Genomic DNA, 19,147 nt, shown 5'->3' with positions numbered 1-19,147 from the left:
TGTCACCAAAGTCACAAGTATGTGCTAATGTACGCAAGGCTGCTACAAAATTCTCCTCATTCTCGGTTTTCCCTTAGATTCTTGCAAAAAACTCGTGCCTCTTCAAGACTACGTTCATCCTAGATTCAAAATGTTTTGACAACATTGCTACAGACATTTCATAAATATCTCTTGGTTCCCCATCTGCTCCACCAATAGGCAATGTCTCCAGACTGTCATAAAAAATTCCTTTCTCCCACACCTAAATTATGTAAAAGAACACCTTGTATCCTTGCAGCTGAATTTTTTTCTCCTCCAATGGCCACGAGATATGAGTCAAGGAAACTTTTTCTAGTGCTTCCATGGAAAAACTGGTTCACCTTTGTCAGACAAAAAGGCAAGTGGTTGAGACATTGCAGTAGTTGCCATTTGTAGAGATAAATTATGGTGAAAGTGAAAGCAGAAATTAACGAATATCACTAATATATTACACAACTAGTGTTACGGTGAAAAATGGAAACAAAAATAATATTTTACTTACACATATATTTTATATATACATATATATAATGAGCTTGTAACAATTGCTTCCTTAATTTCCTCAAATTGAACATCCAAAATGGCGGTGAAATGACTCGGTCTAGATGCTAAATAAAGACGTAGTTCAGAATTGCACTTTCACCTGTTCATGAGCACACAATACGCATGCGCACATATTTGAGGGTAAATAAAGAGAAACATTCACATGCGTGTGTACGTTCAGCATCCCTCCGATCAGAAGCATGTGGGAAAATTGAGTGTCTGATGAGGAGCGCTTAGAAACTGATCGACATCAGAGCCGGTGAGTCGCACAGCTAAAATCAGCACATACGATACAAGGAAGACACAAAACGGCTGCACACATACAGGTTACCAGAATCCTTGCGGTAGGCATTGCACTAATGCAGCACACCAAGCAGTCTCTCAAAAATTATAATTCACCACACAGTGGAAACTGTGATACCCGAGTCCCAGTGCCAAATCAACACAGTTCCTCAGTAAAATTTACTGGTACACAGTCCGGGTCACATCAATAAACTCACAGTTACAATCGGTCAGGATGAAATGCAATCCCTCCGTTCCTCCCTTCCTTAGGAATTTAACATGGGTTCAAAGGAGAGGTTGGTAGCAATGCCTGTCTCCTGCCAGGCATCCCGTCGCCAGTGTTACAAGTGAAGCCATGAAGTATGATTGTAGAAAAAGGTTTATTTTAGAGCGACCAACCGCAGCAGGTAACCTTCATGAAGGCTCATATCAACTGCCGTTCACAAGAACACCCAGTTGACAGAGTTCTTTATTGCATATTAAGAGAACACACAGTTGACAGAATCCTCTGTTATTTAATAAGATTCTGTTAACCTACTTCACAATGTAGACCATAACAAATGTTACTTCATCAATTAGAATTTCAGGCTTAGAACTAAATGTTATATTTTACATGGAAATAAACTCAAATTTGTAATTTGATATGAACTTCAAGTGTAATATTGGTGACATTGAAGATACTGCATGTTGCATGCCTAATGTAACTGTTCTCTTTATGAGATGACTACTTAAGCTAAACTAATATTACACCTACCACACACCTCTTCTAGTAGAGACAGCTTCTGTTTACCCATGTTGTTAGTCCTCCCAGAATCCATCTGGGCCTCCTCCTTCAAAGAGAACCCACACAGTAGCCAAAAAGAGTGAAGTGTCATAGGTGTCTTGCATGTAAGTCTGTGGCAGGTAGATGATATTTGCTTTTCATGAGCAGTGTTCCCAGATACTGTGACTCTTCTGCCCAGAAACCACTGCTGGTACAATTTTCGGAGATGGTGTTTAAATCAACGTGAAGTTGACTGGACTGAAATGGCTTTTCCCGACTGATTTAAGGTCACTCACCAGTAGCTTGCTAGCTTTCCCTTTAAGACTCCTGATTATGTCACTGACACTTCAAGCTTGCTTGGATCATGCATGAAGATCATCTGCTCTCTGCCAGAGTGACATAGGTAGTGGCGTAATGAAACTGGAGCCCCCCCTGCAAAGAACATAGAGGACGCCCTGCTCCAGACTCATTCAGGCCAGGTGCTGTGCTGAGGGGGGGCCCCCTGGAGCTTGCCCCCACCCCTCGGTGCACCGCGGGGGCCTTTGTTACTCCCCTGGACATAGGAGACTGTTACTCTTACATTTCTCTTGAGTCTCTGTCAGAAAGGGAGGGAGTGGTCAGCATCTTGGCTTAGGAGATGTTAATGGATAGGAAAAGCTGTCTCCTGGAATGATCCCAGCTGAAGGTGATGTATGTTGAGCAGCTTCAAAAACAATGAACCACTACTCCTATGAAGGATATTTTTAAAATCCGAACTATTTCCGTCTCAATTTTGTTTTTGCTATTCCTTTTTATTCCAAAACCATATTCTTACCCTTTTTAAGTATAAATCTTTACACCATCTTTTTCAACTACGTTTAGGTGCAAATTTATGTTTATGTAATGTAACACAATGCAGCAAAGCAACTTGCTACGTTGCGTTGTGTAACAGGGATATGGTGCATTTTCTGTCCTCGCCTTCTGCTGGTGCACTCAGTACAACCCAGCCCCAATGCAGGCACCTTTGGCTGTGGTGCAAGGGTGCCAGTGTTACATGCAGGATTGACATTCCTGCATGAAAACAATCCTTAGAGTCACTCTCCTCTTTCTGAGTGCGTTCAGTATGCAGCACACTCAGAAAGAGGAAACAATGAAAAATAAAGATATTTCTCTTTGTTGCGCCACAATCGGGAAGGTGTACAATTCTGACACATTGCCCAGTATACCAGTGTTGGTATATCTGAGAATCTGCCAGAATACATTGGTGGATGCATGGGAACACGTAGGCTTCACCCATGTAACGCCTCCCCAGCACAGTGCAAAGCAAGGAAGCAATTTTCACTGCCTTGCTTTACACCAGATTTCCCAAGCCCCTCAGAACAATGCATAATGCCTCTGCACAGCATTATAAACCTCATTCTAGGTTTTGCATCACCCTGCGTTGCCTTGCCTAGCACAAGGATGACACAAAACCTTGATAAATCTGGGCCACAGTTTAAACCCTCAGGCCCAGATTTAGGAGGGTCTAGCATCATTCCAATGCCACATTAGTGTCATTTTTTTATGCAAATGTGGCATTGGAAGGCCAAAAATGCCATGCCATATTTTCAAAGTGGCGCAATGCTTGCATTGCACCACTTTGTAACCCCTTGTGCCACATTAGGCCTGCACCAGGCATGGTGTATGCAAAGGGGTCATTCCGGAGCTGGGGGGGGGGGGAAATGTTGCAAAGAAATTTAAGAGATTTCTTTGCATAATTTTTATCGGCATCTTTACCATCTGTTAAGAGCAGGTGTTAAAGGGAGGCTCCCATTGTTTTCAAAGCGCCGGACTTGGGAAAAAATGATGAAGCTAGTACCCCTGACTATCGCAATGATGCACCGTATTTCAAATACGGCGCACACATGGTGGTGTTACGGGGTGCTAAGGGGCACAGGAAAACTGGTGCAGCACTAGGTTAAACACCACTTTTCAAAAATCTGCCTCATAATGTTTTTATTTCGTAACTGTCCGTGTGTCTTTGTTATCTGAAATTCTTAAGCAGTATTAGCTCTTGTCTGTTGTCAATACTGAAGTTAAAGTGAATCAATTATTGGCATAATTGATTATGTGTGGAGTTAGTGGAGAACGAGGTGGAGCACGTGGGATGGGAAGGGGAATATTTCTCCTGGAAGTGGAAGTATAACATGTTCCTTGTGCCTTGTTTGAGGGTCACGGCAGACAAAAGAACGGACCCAGACTGTAATGCAGCAGTGTCCAAAGTTATTTTATTGTGTGGAATTTTCTAATTGTGTTATTTGAGCTTTAAAGCAGGTACTATGTTTAGCGGCAATGAAGCATTAGTACACAATAGTGGCCTCTGGTTCTTGAAAGAAAATCCAGGTGCGGAAACACATGGCCAATTGTATTCAGGGGGAGCACAATTAGATACAGGAATTCGATTCCACCCAACTCATTATCAGGCCCTTATCAATTAATAGTATTAAGGCTTTTTGTGAGGAACTAGATTGATTAGTAGGACATTCACATGTCAACTAAGTGACTTGAATACTTAGAGTATAGAAACAAAAGGCTGTTGTCCAAGAGGGCTCATCTGGCTCATAAAAGATATTGTAGGAATTCACAACTCAAGTTTAGAGGATATTTATGTTTCCATGGACATTTAAGATACATGCAGGTATATATATACAAGCACACACACACACACACACACACACACACATACATATATATATATATAAAACTATATATATATATGTATATATATATATATATATATACACACATATACATATTACTTTCTGGCGATCACCAGTAAGTAGTTATAGTTAGGACACCTAGTTTCCATAGGAAGACTGTTTTTTGTTTTGCCAATAACGTTGGCACCGCTTGACAAATCTTTCAAACATTTTCAAAACGGGTGATCTGTCAAGCAGGTGCTGAGAAAAAAGGGGTCCTCAAAAATCATTTCAGCATTCTTTTCTCCATCAGGTCTTTAGACAAGCCAACACACAAAAGCACTGAACGTAATTACACCAAGTCTGGTCAAACTATCACTGTGTTGATATCTGATTGGCTGCCAACACATCAACAAGGAAGTGTTGGCAGCCATAATGGTACTCGGCTAGAGTTGAGTTTCACAAAAAAAGTTTAAAAAAAAGAAAAGGGGTCCAAGTAGGGTCACCCTGAGTCCCTAGCCTTGGTTTAGATGGTCCCTTTTGGATCCCCCAGGGATAAAAAGCATCTAGATCCATGGATTTTTCCAAGATTTAAAAAAGAAGCATTAACAATGCAGTAGGTCTTGTATATTTCAAACAAGTAAATTGTCATCCTTTGACAACAGCGCCCACGAGCAAAAACAAAAAAAAACATGAGTGGAAACTGAGAAAAGCTGACTTAACAAAAAAAAGTTATCTTTAAAAAATAAAACTTTGCAATTTTATTGGTCCTAATGGGCAGGTTTTTGCCAGTCACAAGCCTTCTGTTTGTGGGGCACTGGAAGTTCGAACAAAATAGTATCTGCATCACGTCAGGAGCAACGGACGGGCACTAATTAAGTTGAAATCAATTGGTGCTTGATCCCTGCTTCACACAGAGGTATGGAAATGATGCTGGGCGTGCCTTAAAGAATTACTAGGCTGTAAAGAAGAGTGCCACACAAAAAAACAAATGGTGAGCGATAGGCGGGCTCCAAGTCCTTTAATGAACACAACAGCATCTCGCATACGAGATGCATGAGTAAGTGCATGCACCCGTGGGCTGGACCCTACAAAAGGGCAGTCTCCCACCCTTTTTTTTTATTTTGCCCCCTCGTGGGCCAGATTCCAGGGGCTTTGGGCAATTAAAAAAGGAGAAGGGCACACAGAGCCACCTCATGGGGTTTCTATTAGCCCTCAGGACCAACACGTCCCTGGGGGTATTAGCCAAAAATATGCACAGCCCTCGTGCCCTGGGGACAACCAACTACCTGAGGCAAAATCTTAATTTTAAATGGGAGAGGCCTGTACAGCCTCCCCCACAGCCCGGGAACCACCATCTCCTCTAAGGCTAATTACAGAATTTGTGTGGTTGGTGCCCAAGTGCCCCCCTTCCCTGGGGACTGCCACCTTCCCAGGGACATTTTTTCTTTTTATGTGGGGAAGGCCATGGGCCTCCCCCACAGCCGTGGGCACCGCCACCTCCCCGGTGCTAATTGAAATTTGTGCAGGGGGGCCTACATGGCCCCTCGTAGCCCAGGAGTACATCACCACTGTAGGGTTGAAACACAATAATAAAGAGGGTCCGTCGCAGACTCCTGGCCCTGGGGACCACCACCTCCATGAGGCAAAGTTAAACATTGGAGGGGGCTGCGTGGTCCCCCTCGTGGAGCCAATAATGCCACCTCACAGGGCCGGCTCCTGCTATGTCCCAAGGTGCCCACCCTTGGGAAATAACTGTTTGCTATGCCTTGATGGGAGCTTAGACAGCTCCCGCCAAGTCAGAACAAGTACTCTGCTTCCAGCTGACAAGAGCTGTCAAAGTGCTCTCGCCCAATCGAAGCAGAATGTAGTCAGGGAAAAAGATTAAATGATTGCTTTTGCAGAGAATGAGCTGCATGTTTAGCAGCTTCTTTTGTGCAAAAGCAATGCTAGCTCTGGCAGGAGGTGGGAAGCTGACTGGGAACTCAAGGGCCTTGAGTCTCCCCCTGTGGTCCCATTGCACACCAGGTGGCACCCAGGACAGATGACCAGGCCCTGAGGGATGGGGTCCCAGTGACCGAAATTGTCCTGGAGAGGGGGGCTGCATGGCCCTCTCCTTGACACTGCCCTTGAGGTAGCACTTACCAGGAGAAAGTACTCCAGATAGACATTTTGTACAAAACTGTAGACTCTTGTTGGATAAGCGGGCAGATGAGCTTCTGCTCTGGCCACAGTGCTCATTTCACAGAAATTAAACCTCAACAGGAAGCACTCACAAATAGAAAACATAGCAGGTGCCCCAGTTGAAGCTCCAGTTCTGGAAAAGACAAATTATCCTAACTCCTGGACTTGGCAAAGGCAAACCAGTGTGTTTAGTCCACGATTCCATTTTAAAAAACTATCTGAAATCCTTTGTAGAGGTGAATGCATCTTTCATCTATTGGAGCACAATCTGTATGTGTCTGAGCTGAGTGGGCAGCAATGTCATTTGAGATGCCATTGTGATGTCATCAGTGATGTCACTGATCATGTCATGAGTGATGTACTATGTGAGGTCTTAAACAGTGCATTGTGGGGGCGTTAGTTATAGTTACCTAAGGTAACTATAACTGCCAAATTTCACTGGTTTTGTACAAGTGAAATGTGAACCTAACAATAACATCCTTGTAAACTTTGTTTTTTTCTGTAATATACATATATAAATTCACTTAAAAAAACAAAGGTTACAGTAATGTTATAGTTAGGTTATGCATTTAAACCATTGAAAATCAGTAGTAATATTTATGGTTATCTCAAGTAACTATAACTTGTACACTAAGGTAACTATAACTTGCACACGCACCATGCATAGTTTTCTCCTCAATAATTTTGCTGAAAATATTGCATTGATGTTATCAACAATGTTATCAAAGATGTCATAAGTGCTGCAATATGTGGGGTAATTAGCAGTGCATGGCAAGGGCCCAAGTTGTGGTAACCTTAGGGCATGAGTTATAGGTACTTAAGATAACCATAACTGCTGTTCAGTGGTTTTGTGTGTGTAAATTCAGAACTATAAAATCCACATAAGCTGTTTTTTTAAGTACATTTCTATGCTTTCATAGTGAATTTCTATTTTTTTAATTCTATTTCCTATCTGTAAGATCCCTGTGACCTCTGTTTTTTTCAGTGAATTTCTATGTTTTTTTTAACATAAAGTGATTTTAATTACTTTACGTTAATCCAACCACTGCCATGCATGGCCATTGGCCTGTGAGGTGGAGATTGGCCACAGGGCCTGGCCTGCGGCCATGCTCCACAGCCAACCCCCTGTAAGCACACGTGGCCTTCAGCTGTCAGGAAAACCATTGCTAACTTTGTTAAGTTCTTCCCTCAGCAACAATGATTCCCCTTTTCCTTGTACCCACGTTGGTTGCAGCGGTGTCCTCACTCCCGGTGGCCATTGCAAAGGCTGTTCTTAGAACTAGCTTCTTCAGGTTTAACTGCCACTCAAGATGGTGGCTGCAAATCCTTGTGTGGTCAGCGCTCTAGTGTTTCTACCTTAGTCTTGTGCTGAGGCTTCCCTAAAGCTGTATCTCTCTGGAAGCCCTGCACTTCAACTGTCATCCTGAGGAGAATGAGCAGTGTTCCAGAGGCGCTTCGTTTCATAGAGAATTCTTCCAGTTTTGAGTAATTAATTATTTTTCTTGTTAGGGTGTACAAACCAATTTTTTTTTTCCTTCTTCCAACAACAGTGCTAGCTCCTGCTATCTCCGGAGGTGCCCACCCTTGTGAGAAAACTGCTCGCTTTTGCTTGACGAAGCTGTGAAGGCTCCTGCCAAGTGGGCGCAAACACTAACTCCGCTTCCAGCAAACGTTACCTTTCAAAATGTTCCTGCTTGCTGGAATCAGAGTTTTCATCCATTTCCCTGCCTTGTGTCATGTAGGCAGGGAAAAAGATGAAAGGATTGCTCCCGCACACAGGGAGCTGCATTTCTAGCATCTCTCCATCTCCGAGGACTCTAGACAAGTCGTCAGGCCACACTGCATCACTTTCAGATGCATGATGCGGTAAATACCGGATGGGTGCATCCAGTAATATGCATAATAAGCAAAATGGGCCTGAGCACAGTGGTAGTATAGCTCCAAACCCGGGGCAGCAAGGCCGCCCAGCTCAAAGGGCAGCATCAGCTTCTTCCAGGAGATCCTGGGCTGTCCACCTGCCTAAACCAGTCGTATCATGGCAGACCAAAGGCGCCGCAAAAAACTCGCAGTTAGAAGAATAGGAAGATTCATAAACAGGCACAGGAATCTAGGCAGCACCACCATTTTAGCAACCGCGATGTGCCCAATAAGCGAAAGCAGCAGCGAATGCCACGTCTCAACTTTATTTTCCAGCCACGCAATAGCCTTGCCATAATTAGCCCGCCAAAGGGTCTCCACTTCACAACTTAGCCAGACTCCCAGATAGCGCGCCGGGCCATCCAACCATCCAATCGGATACCTGGAGGGGAATTCCGCCATCCTCCCAGAGAGGGGCATCACTACTGACATGGACCAGTTTATCGCGATACCGTAAAAGGTACCAAATTGCACTATCTCATCCAGGAGCACATCTAAATTTTTCCATGGCTCACGCACATACAGTGCAATATCATCTGCATACAAGGATATTAAAATAGGCCGCTGTCGAAACGGTAGCCCACTCTTGTTGTGATGCTGTCTCAAATATGCCTCGAGGGGCTCCATCGCAAATAGCAGCGGGGAAAGAGGGCAACCCAGACGAGTCCCACGAGCCACCCGGAATGGGCCAGAAACACTACCATTCAACCGCAGTCTAGCAGTGGGTTCTGAATACAGCAGCCAGATCAATTGCACAAAACGCACACTCATGCCCACTCTCACAAGCAGTGCAAACGTATACTCCCACAGCGAGTCAAAAGCCTTAATGGCATCCAAGAACAACGCCGCTGCATCGTCCTCACCGTCAATCGTGTTTGCGATCGCAAAGTACGTGCGCAAATTCTGAGATGTAGATCTTCCAGGCACAAACCCGGACTGGTTCGGTAATACCAACTTCGGGAGCAGCGGCTATAACCGTGCTGCAATCATCTTAGCCAGGATTTTATTATCTATATTAATCATAGAGAGCAGGCGATATGAGTCACAGCTATGCGGATCCTTGCCCGGCTTGATAATCGTAACAATCAAAGCCTCGCGAAGAGAGGCAGGGAGAACCCCAGTCTCCATAGCCTCCGCGTAGACCTCCAAAAGGTGAGGAGCCAAAATATCAGCATACTCCTTATAAAACGCCGGAGTCAATCCATCCAGGCCAGGAGACTTATCTCCGGGCAAACCACAAATCGCCACCTGTACCTCCTCAACAGAAAAGGGGGCATCAAAATAAGACCTGTGCGCTTTGTCAAACCAGAGCAAAGAAATCTCAGAGAAGTAGTCCCGAGCCGCGCCTACGTCCAGTGGGCTCAGCATAGAGAGCCTCAAAAAATGTAGTAAAAACTTGCATAACGCCTTCAGTCCCCACCACCCGCTCACCCTCCGCACTGTCTATCTCAGTAATGTAATTGTTATCCCAGGGCCTGCGCAACATGTGCGGCAGCGTGCCCCCACCCTCTCACCCTCACCATATCACTGCGCCCTAGCATATTTCCCCATAAAGCAGATCTCCTGAAGCGAGGCCTCCTCATACTGCGAAACGGCATCCCAAAGAGCCGCCAGCGTAGCACCTGACCAGTCCACCACCAGGCGCCGCTCCAATTCCGAAATCGGCTCCTCCAAGTCAGCCAATTCCCACTGCAGCACCTTTAACATGCCATGTTGTTTCGCGAGACACACGCCACGGATCACTACCTTAAAGGCCTCCCGTAAAGTGCCCACAGAGCTCACGGATCCAAGGTTCTCTGCAAAATAATGAATAATGGCCTTACGGACCTCGTCACGAAATACAGTGTCCCTCAGCACCCCATGGGGTAATCGCCACAAACACGCCCACCCAGGCCCACCAGGCACCACCAGTACTAACTTGACCGGCGAGTGATCCGATAGGGTTCGCGCTAAGTGTTCCACCGACTGCGTCCAGAGCTCCACACCTCTCGAGCCCAACCAACGATCTATGCGGGACCAACTGTTGTGGGTGTAGTTAACACATGTACCCTCCCGAGCAGCCGCATGTCTAGCTCTCCATATATCCACCAAAGCTCCCTCCACCATAACAGACGACAGAGCCTTAGCGGCAGCAACGTATTGCACCCTGGTCTGGCTTTCACGGTCCGCCACTGAATCTAAAACACATTGAAATCCCTGCCCCAGAGCACCGAGCCGCTACCCAGCAACTCAACCAAACGCCACACCTCACAGAAGAATTCAGGGTCATCCGTATTAGGGCCGTAGACCGACACTAGTCTACAAGCTCTATCCAGCAGTATGCCACATATGAAGGAAGACATAGCAGCCGTTTGGATCCACAATAACTTTCTAGGTGCGCCACTGCAGTCCCTTGCAGAGTAAGATCACCACCCCCATGCATAGCGCGAAAACACCCCACAGTGACACTCGCCGATCCACCCAGCCTTTAGCCGATGCTGTGTAGCTGGCACCAAATGAGTTTCCTGTAACACACCTATACCTATTTCCTGGCACGTAACGTAAGCTGACATAAGTCGCACCTTACGACCGTCATTCAAGCCACGCACATTCCAAGTGAGACATCTTACCGAGGTCACACACCCCTAGCACCATACTCACAGTCCTACAAAAACGTAGTACATCTGCAGCACACTGCCCTGCCAGTCAACCTCATGATAGGGGAGAAGGAGAAAGGAAAAAGCCTGAAGGTGAAAAGAGATCCAGAACAAGAACGTGTACACCCCACACCCACGCAGACCCCCCAATCGAGTCAAAGCGAATAACTCACCCCCCTGAACATAACCCCATTGATAACAAACATTGTGTAGCCAGGACTCATCCAAGGGGCGAGTGCTAAGCCATCCATCCCGCTACCCTATACGGGACGGGGGAGGAGGGCAAGGGCCAACAATAAGCTGAACAGTGGAGTGGCCCAAAGGGCGTGACCACAGACACTGGGTCACCCACCACTCAGCGAGGAGGAACCCCAGTCAGTAGCACCCTTACTCATTTAATCATTATCGCTTAAGGTTGCACTCTCAGTTTCCAGGCCATCCGGGACCACCACCACCGACCTCCTAGGTACAATTTTGGCAAACTTAGCAGCAGGTTTCAGGTCTGTAAAGAAGAGCAGTATACCCCAGTGTTGCACCCTCAGCTTTGCAGGGTAGATAAGAGAAAAACTAGCATCAGTTTGCCTGAGGATGCATTTAATTGGCAGGAACGCTCTGCATGCAGCCTGCACACTGGGAATGTAGTCCAGAAACATTTTCAACTCAGTATTCTTGTAGATCACAGGTCTCGGCTCCCTAGCAAGTCGTAGAACAGTATTTCTATCCCGGTAGTTTAGCAGACGGACAATGATGGGACGTGGGGGAGCCCCAGGCAGGGGTCTGGGCCCCAAAGACCTATGGGCCCGCTCCACTACCATCACCTGGGAAAGGTCTCCAGAAAAGAGCTCTGAAAGCATGCCCTAAACAAAGTCTTCCATTCTGCCCATGGCAGTGGATTCCGGGAGGCCAATTATTCGGATATTATTGTGCGCGACCTGGTCTCCAAATCTTCATTTTTATTGCGTTTAACTTCAAGCACGTGCTCCATTCGGAGCAACTGCTCCCGTTCACCATTCCGTTGATCTTCCAGCTCTGAGGTGCGCATTTCCAAATGATCGAACCGAGAGTCGGGATCATCCACCCTGGCTTTAATTCGGTCCAGCTGCACAGTCAGGTGGTCGAGCTTAGCATCTATACCTGCAAGGCTGCTTTTAAGGTCGAGGAACAAAGCCCTGACAGAGGTATCCGATGCTCCTTCCTCAGCAGGCTCCTCTCCAGGTTGAGGGGCGGGTACACCACCCTTCTTTTTCACACCTTCGAAGGTAAGTTTAGCCTGTTTCTATTCCCTCTTACCCAGGCTGGAACCACAGCCAGTGCAGGAGTAGAGCGCAAACTCCTGTTAACCGATCAGAGAACAGCAAGCCAGAGATTAGCACATCGAAATCTGTTCTAGACGCCTTCAAAATATGGTGGCCCAGCTCTCCAGGTCTCCAGGCCCACCGCAAACTTACCGGGCTCCCCGGCCAGGTAGCCCCGCGTCCTTGTCAGCAGCGCACAGCCGCTGTCAACACGGTGAGTCCAGAAATGAGTCAACCCCACAGGGCAACCTAGCGCTCAGCAGTCAGGGGAACAGCCTGTCCAACAACCTCGCACAGCAGCGCACGCGATCTCCCCAAGGAGGCCCAGTAATCCAGGGTAAGTATACAGAAATCCGTCTTCGCCGCCTTCAGACACAGCAAACGGACCTCCTCGGCTCGAATCAGCTGGCGAAAACCTCCCACGGCAGATAGGGCCCAGGGCGCATCACCTCACAGCCAAGAGCCCGCCGGGTCCCAGGGGCAGCCCACCTGCTGCTCCTCACCGCCCCGGCGGGCTAATGAAGAGCCCAGCCGGTGTTCTACCTCATCTCCTATAGGTAAGCACAAGTCCAAAAAGGTGCCGGCCCCACCGTCCTCCGGCACCAGTGCGCAAACCCAAGGTCAGCCCCGGCGGTCCAGGCGGCCTGACAGGCCCAAGCCCTGGGAGCCCCCACATACCAACAATAAAGAAGAAACCGCGGTCCGATATGACCGCCGATCCGGCCTCAAAGCGGAGAGCTATGCACTCCCCCCTATCCCTGGGCACCACAGCCAGCAGCACCTCCGCTCCCCCGGGCCCACCGGCAATACAGAGGAAGCCCAGAGCGGCGTGCCCCCAGGCGCCACAGGCCGCACCCGAACAGAGGCCCGGGACGGCCATCGGCAGCCGGCCCTAGCAAAACCTTAGCTATAAACGTCCCCGGCAGCTCTCCGGTCCACAAGGGGCCTCAGGGCACAATTTTAAACTTCATGCTGCACTCAAAACAGGATAAATTTGCGAATTCGGCCCGATGCACAGCAGAGCCTGACAGCATGGTGGCCATCTTGCTGGCAGGCCTAGCCACACCCCCCTCCAGCTTATATATTTAGTTAGCCCTGGAGAAGTGATGGTCCCTGGGGCATATTTAAGCCCCAGGAGGGTGGTCTGCATGGCCCCCTCCTATTCTTTACTAAAGCCGGGAAGGTGGTGGTCCCCAGGGCTCAAGGAGCCCTATGGAGGTGGGTCTGCATGGCACACCTCCTTATTATCAACAAACTCCCAGGGAGGTGGTGGTCCCTGTGGCTCATAACAGCCTCAGGATGGGGACCTGTGCACCCTTCTCCTTTATTTGTATATATATGGGAATGCCCCATGTACCCAGGCCACCTTGGGGCTTTCTGAGAAACAAGTGCGGGCTTGCAGCTAAATTTTTACAAAAATGCTTTTTTGTCGTCATATAGGTATTTATACCCTGCCCCATTTTCTTTATTTTTTATCTTTTTGTTTAGGACTCAGCTGAGTTGGTGCTCCAAAATGGCTGCCAACACTTGGTAGCCAATCAGATCCCTGCAGGAGATCTGGAGAATTTGTGAATATTCGCGCACCTAGATATACAAATTTGTGTTTTCTTTAAAATCTAAAAAAATACTGAATAGATTTACTCACACCAAATAGGAAAAAGGGTGCTTTTTGAGCCAAGACCTACCTTTCTGTCAAATATGTATATATATATATATATATGTATATATATATATATATATATATATATAGTCATGGTAAGAGAGCCCTGCTCACCGCATTTGGTAGCTTGGCACAAGCAGTCAGGCTTGTCTCAGAGGCAATGTGTAAAGTATTTGTACAAACACACAGAGTAACACAGTGAAACAAGGTGGTGCACGGAGTCAGGGAGGTGAGACGTTGCTGGATCCCGTGCAGCATCGGTCCTTTACTGCAGAGCAAGGGAGGTGATGCAGCATCGGTGCAAGGTTTCGGTTCCTGATCACATGGGAGGGTCAATGAATCCAGTGGGTCAAAATGCGTTGGGCAACCTCACAAGGTTGCGGTCACGGCACAAGTCTATAAACACCAAGGTGGACTCGAGAGTCAAGGATGCCAGTTACACAGAACGCAGGACTCACAGAGTCGTGGGGTGTCAGTGGGGCAGTGGCGGTATCGAGCCTGCACGGTCAGTCACGGTCATCACACTCCAGCGGGGACCACGGCTTCAGTTGGATGTGGCATTGTGGAGTCGAGCGGCATCATCGGTCCTGGAGTCGCCCGGAGTCGATGCACCTGGTTCTTGTGGTCAGCTTTTACTCCCAGGGGCCCAGAAACTGGAATGGGTACCCCCTGGCAAGTTAAGGTCCACAGCAAGCAAACCCAGAGGTTGGTAGGTGAAGTATTTCATGTCCCTGGGAGTTCTTTACAGGAGACTAGTTCAGTCCAAGCCCTTGGACAAACTTCACAAGCAGGATACACAGCAAAGTCCAGACTTTATGCTCTTTAAGGCAGAAACAGCAACTGCAAGCAAATGTCACAAAGCACACATAGCAAAGGAGCAATACTCCTCCTCCTCCAGCTCTTCAGCTCTTCTCCTTGGCAGAGGTCCCTCTTGATCCAAAAGTGTTCTACAAATCTGGGGTTTTGGGTCCACTACTTATACTCATTTCTGCCTTTGAAGTAGGCACACTTCAAAGGAAAGTCTCTAGTGTTCACAAGATCCTGCCTTGCCCATGCCTGTCCCCACACACACTCCAGGGAGTTGGAGACTGCATTGTGTGAGGACAGGCACAGCCCTTTCAGGTGCAGGTGTCAGGTCCTCCCTCCCCACTCTAACCCAGGAAGACTCATCATGATATGCAGGACACACACCAGCTCCCTTTGCGTCACTGTCTAGAGGTAATTCACAAACAGCCCAACTATCAGTCTTATCCAGAAATGCATTCCACAGGTAGGCAGAGGCACAGAATGGTTAGGCAAGAAAATTACCACTTTATAAAAGAGTCATTTTCCACCAGGCAATCTAAAAACCAACTCTACCAAAAGATGTATTTTTAAACTGTGAATTCAGAGACCCCAAACACCTATCTCCCCCCAAAAGGAAACTGCACTTAAAAGACCCAAGGCAGTCCCAGTGTTGGAGAAAGAGGCCTTGCCATAATGGAAACCAAATTTGGCAGTATTTCACTATCAGGACATGTAAAACACACCAGTAGAATGACTTACTTGTAGTGGGTACACTTTCCGGGTTGAATTGGCAGTGCAAGACTGCACACACAATCTTTGCAGTGGCAGGTCTGAGACACGTTTCTAGGGCTATTCATGTGGGTGGCACAATCAGTGCTGTAGGCCCGCTAGTAGCATTTGATTTACAGGCCCTGGGCACCTCTAGTGAACTTTACTGCGGACTCATTAGTACATCAAATATGCCAATCAGGGATAACCACTCATAATCACAATTTACACAGAGAGCACTTGCACTTTAGCACTGGTCAGCAGTGGTAAAGTGCCCAGAGTACCAAAAAACCGTCAAAAATACAGGAAGCAGAGGCAAAAAGACAGGGGAAAGCACGCCAAGGATGCCGGGTCTAATATATATATATATATATATATATATATATATATATATATATATATATATTTTTTTTTTTCGTAAAGCCACCATATCGCTAGCGCTTTCTGACTGCCGGGGCAACCACGGGGGTTGTGGCCAAACCTGCAATATTATTGAGTCCAAAGAAAAGAGAAGTGTTGTACTCCAGGATCCAATTATTGTAGCTCCATTTTATTTCAGAAGTGTTCGTGCTCCCACCACCAACGCGTTTCAACCACTGGGGTCTTGATCATGGATCACTATAACTCATGCTCTTGCCATGCACCATTGTCTTACCAATGATTGTATTGTGAATGTTGCAGTGAGAATATGAAAGATGGCACAGAATATGTCATAGTTACTTTAGGGCGTGAGTTTTAGTTACTTGAAAGAACTCTAACTATAACTGCTGAATTTCTATGGTTTTGTACGAGTAAATTCAAAACTTAACCATAACGACCCTGTAACCTGTGGTTTTTTTCAGTGAGTTTCTATGTTTTTTTTTAACGTACAGCAATTGAATCCAACCACCTGCACGCATGGCCTTCAGTCTCTCTGGGAGTGAGAATAGGTGTGAGAGACTGTATTGGGGGTAAGAGTGGCTGTCCGAGTGGCTGTTTGGGTATGAGAGTGCATACATCAGTGTTTTAGTGGGTGTGTCAGTATGTGCGTAGGTCTGTGAGTGGTTGCATCAGGGTGTCAGTGGGTGTGTGATGGTTTGAGTGGGTGTATGAGTGGGTGCATAACTGTCTGAGTGGGCCTGAATGGGTGCTTGAGGGTCCGACTGGGGCTGTTAGTGAGTGCATGAAGGGCTTACTGGGTCTGTGAGTGGGTGTGTGAGTGTCTGATTGGGCCTGTGAGTGAGTGCATGAGTGAATGTGTGAGTGTCTGAGTGGGTCTGTGAGTGGGTGCGTAAGTGTCTGAGAGGGTGTGTGAGTGGGGGGAAATGATTGAAAGAGAGACAGAAAGAGCAAAAGAAAGTGAGAGGCAGAGAGGTAGAGTTTTTTTTAGTCTTTGCTGTCTGATATACTTATAATGAGTTACTTGTTTCTAATTCAAAATAAAAAGTGTATTTTTTCAAATATCATAATTTAATTTGTTTTTTAAATGACTCCAGCTGGGACTTCACACTGAGCTATGTAGTTTTTATTTTATTTTTTTATTGGCCCTTTATGGGCTATCTGGGACCGCGAGGGGCTCCCCCACGGTCCCTATATATTTTTTTTATTTAATTCTTTTTTTACATTTTTTAAAACAAATAACATGCCCTTTACGGGCTACCTGGCCCTGCAGGGGAAGCCTCAAGGTTTCCCTCCCAGTGCCACTGCTTCAGCAAGCACAGAGCTGCTTTGATAGAAGCTCCCTGCTTGTTCAACCTTTTCATATTTGCCCCCTGAATGGATGCCAGGCCGGACCCTGCTTAGTGCTTCTGAGATCAGGCGCATTCAGGCCAGGGCCGCAGGCAGCAAAAGAAAGCTGCCATTTCAAGCTTCTTGTGCACGGGCCTGTCCCATGTGCACTGCACACAGGACAGGTCAGTGCACAAGAGGCCTGAAATGGCATCCTTCACGGCCAAGGCCCTCTCCTGAATGCGTCCAATCTAGGAAGCGCTAAGCAGGGTCGAGCCCGGCCTGACACTGGTTAGAGCTTCAGAAATCGGGCACATTAAGGACTCCGCAGGTCAAGGAACTCCACTTCCTTTTTTTCAACTCCACAGAATTCAGTGGAGTCGGACTCCATTTGCTCTGCACAGGGCTAAAGCAAACAGCTATTTCCCGAGGGTGGGCACTTAGGGATATAGCAGGAGCTGGTCCTGGGAGTTGGTGTTCCTCAGGGACATTAAAAGATCCAAGGGGGGAGCCACCCCCCCACACTTCTTCAAATGGCATGGGCCAGCCCTGGGGAGGTGGTGGTGGCCCGGGAAGGGTGCTTTGCTGCCCCCTCCCAATTTTAATTGCATGCTTGGCCATGGAGAGCTGGTGGTCCCTAGGGCACATGTTAGCCCAATGGAGGGGGGTATGTGTGTCCCCCGTTCAATATTACAATAAAGCCCCAGGAAGGTGGTGATCACGAGGCTCAAAAGAGGGTGGGAGACATGTGCACTTTCCTCTTTTTTTTTATATCCGTCGTGCCCCCAGGATCTGGCCCACATGGGGACTACATTTTAAACAAGCACGGGAGACCACACTATTTTTTTTAATACTTTTCAGTGGATTTATGGATCCTTTGTGAATTTCACTTACATTTTTGTTAAAATGCTTTTTTGATCTGGCGGGGTCCCCCTCAGGAGATATGTTGGTCTATGGGGCTTAGGGGAGGGGTCTGTGCATCCCCCACATCTGTTTTTAAATATAGGCACAGAGAGGTGGCAGTCCCCAGGGCAAGGGAGTTCCGCGTGGCCCTCCTGCATAGTTAGGTATTTGTAGCCCAGCGAAGGTGGTGATCCCTGGAGCCCTGGGAAGCCCGTATAGCTCCCCTAGTTTATTTTGTATTTATAGCCCTGGGGAGGTGGTGGTCTACAGGGTCCATGGTGGTCTGCGCAGCCCCCTGCACTGCAATATTAACATTTGCTTCAGGGAGGTGGTTGTCCCTGGGGCACTATTAAGCCCTTGAAGGGGAGCACCATATGCCCCCTCCATTATTTTAAATATAAGCCCACATGCCTCCAAGACCTGGCCCACCCAAGGATACAATTATAACAAGTATGGAAGCCCACACTTGTATTATTTTTTTATAATTGGGAAATTCACAGATATTTTGCCATGAATTGAAAAATTCTTTTTTTTTTTGCCTTGGAGGGAACCTAGCGGCCTTCTGGACCAAGGCTATGGGATTAGGGTGACCATACCCTTCCCCCTTTTCTTTTTTATGTTTGTTTTTGGGACTCGGCTGAAGTCGAGTCCCAAAATGGCTGCCAACACTTCCTGGTTGAAGTGTTGACAGCTAATCAAATCTCAGCACACAGTCGGGACTGTTCGCAAAGTATTTGTGCTTCTAGATATACAAATTTTGTTTTCCTTTAATATATCAAAAAATACTGAATGGATTTACACAACAAAAAGTGTGATCTATGGACCAAAAGCTACCTTCTGCCAAATTTGGTGCAATTCCATCCAGCGGCTTTTAAAGAGTCTCTGGGAATTAACATGGGTAACACACTTTTTTGAAACCCCTCTTTTTCTCAGCTCCCGCTTGATGGATCACCCCAAAACTTTCCTTGCACAGCAAGACCATAGAAGGAACTTTTTTTGGAAAAGTTTGTGAAGATTTGTCAAATGGT

General features: G+C 46.9%; 1 long non-coding RNA gene across 1 annotated transcript in view; it reads left to right on the top strand.

Moving 5' to 3' along the window:
• Positions 1 to 701: 701 nt before the first annotated feature.
• Positions 702 to 19,147, top strand: part of LOC138299732 (uncharacterized) — a 461,721-nt gene continuing 443,275 nt past the window's right edge. The window contains exon 1 of the long non-coding RNA XR_011204824.1: positions 702 to 820. This is a non-coding gene — a long non-coding RNA (uncharacterized lncRNA). The remainder of the gene's footprint in view (positions 821 to 19,147) is intronic.

The sequence above is a fragment of the Pleurodeles waltl genome, chromosome 1_2 (genome assembly GCF_031143425.1).
Source record: "Pleurodeles waltl isolate 20211129_DDA chromosome 1_2, aPleWal1.hap1.20221129, whole genome shotgun sequence".
In the NCBI taxonomy this organism is placed as follows: Eukaryota; Metazoa; Chordata; class Amphibia; order Caudata; family Salamandridae; genus Pleurodeles; species Pleurodeles waltl.
This window is presented reverse-complemented; position numbering and strand designations above follow the sequence as displayed.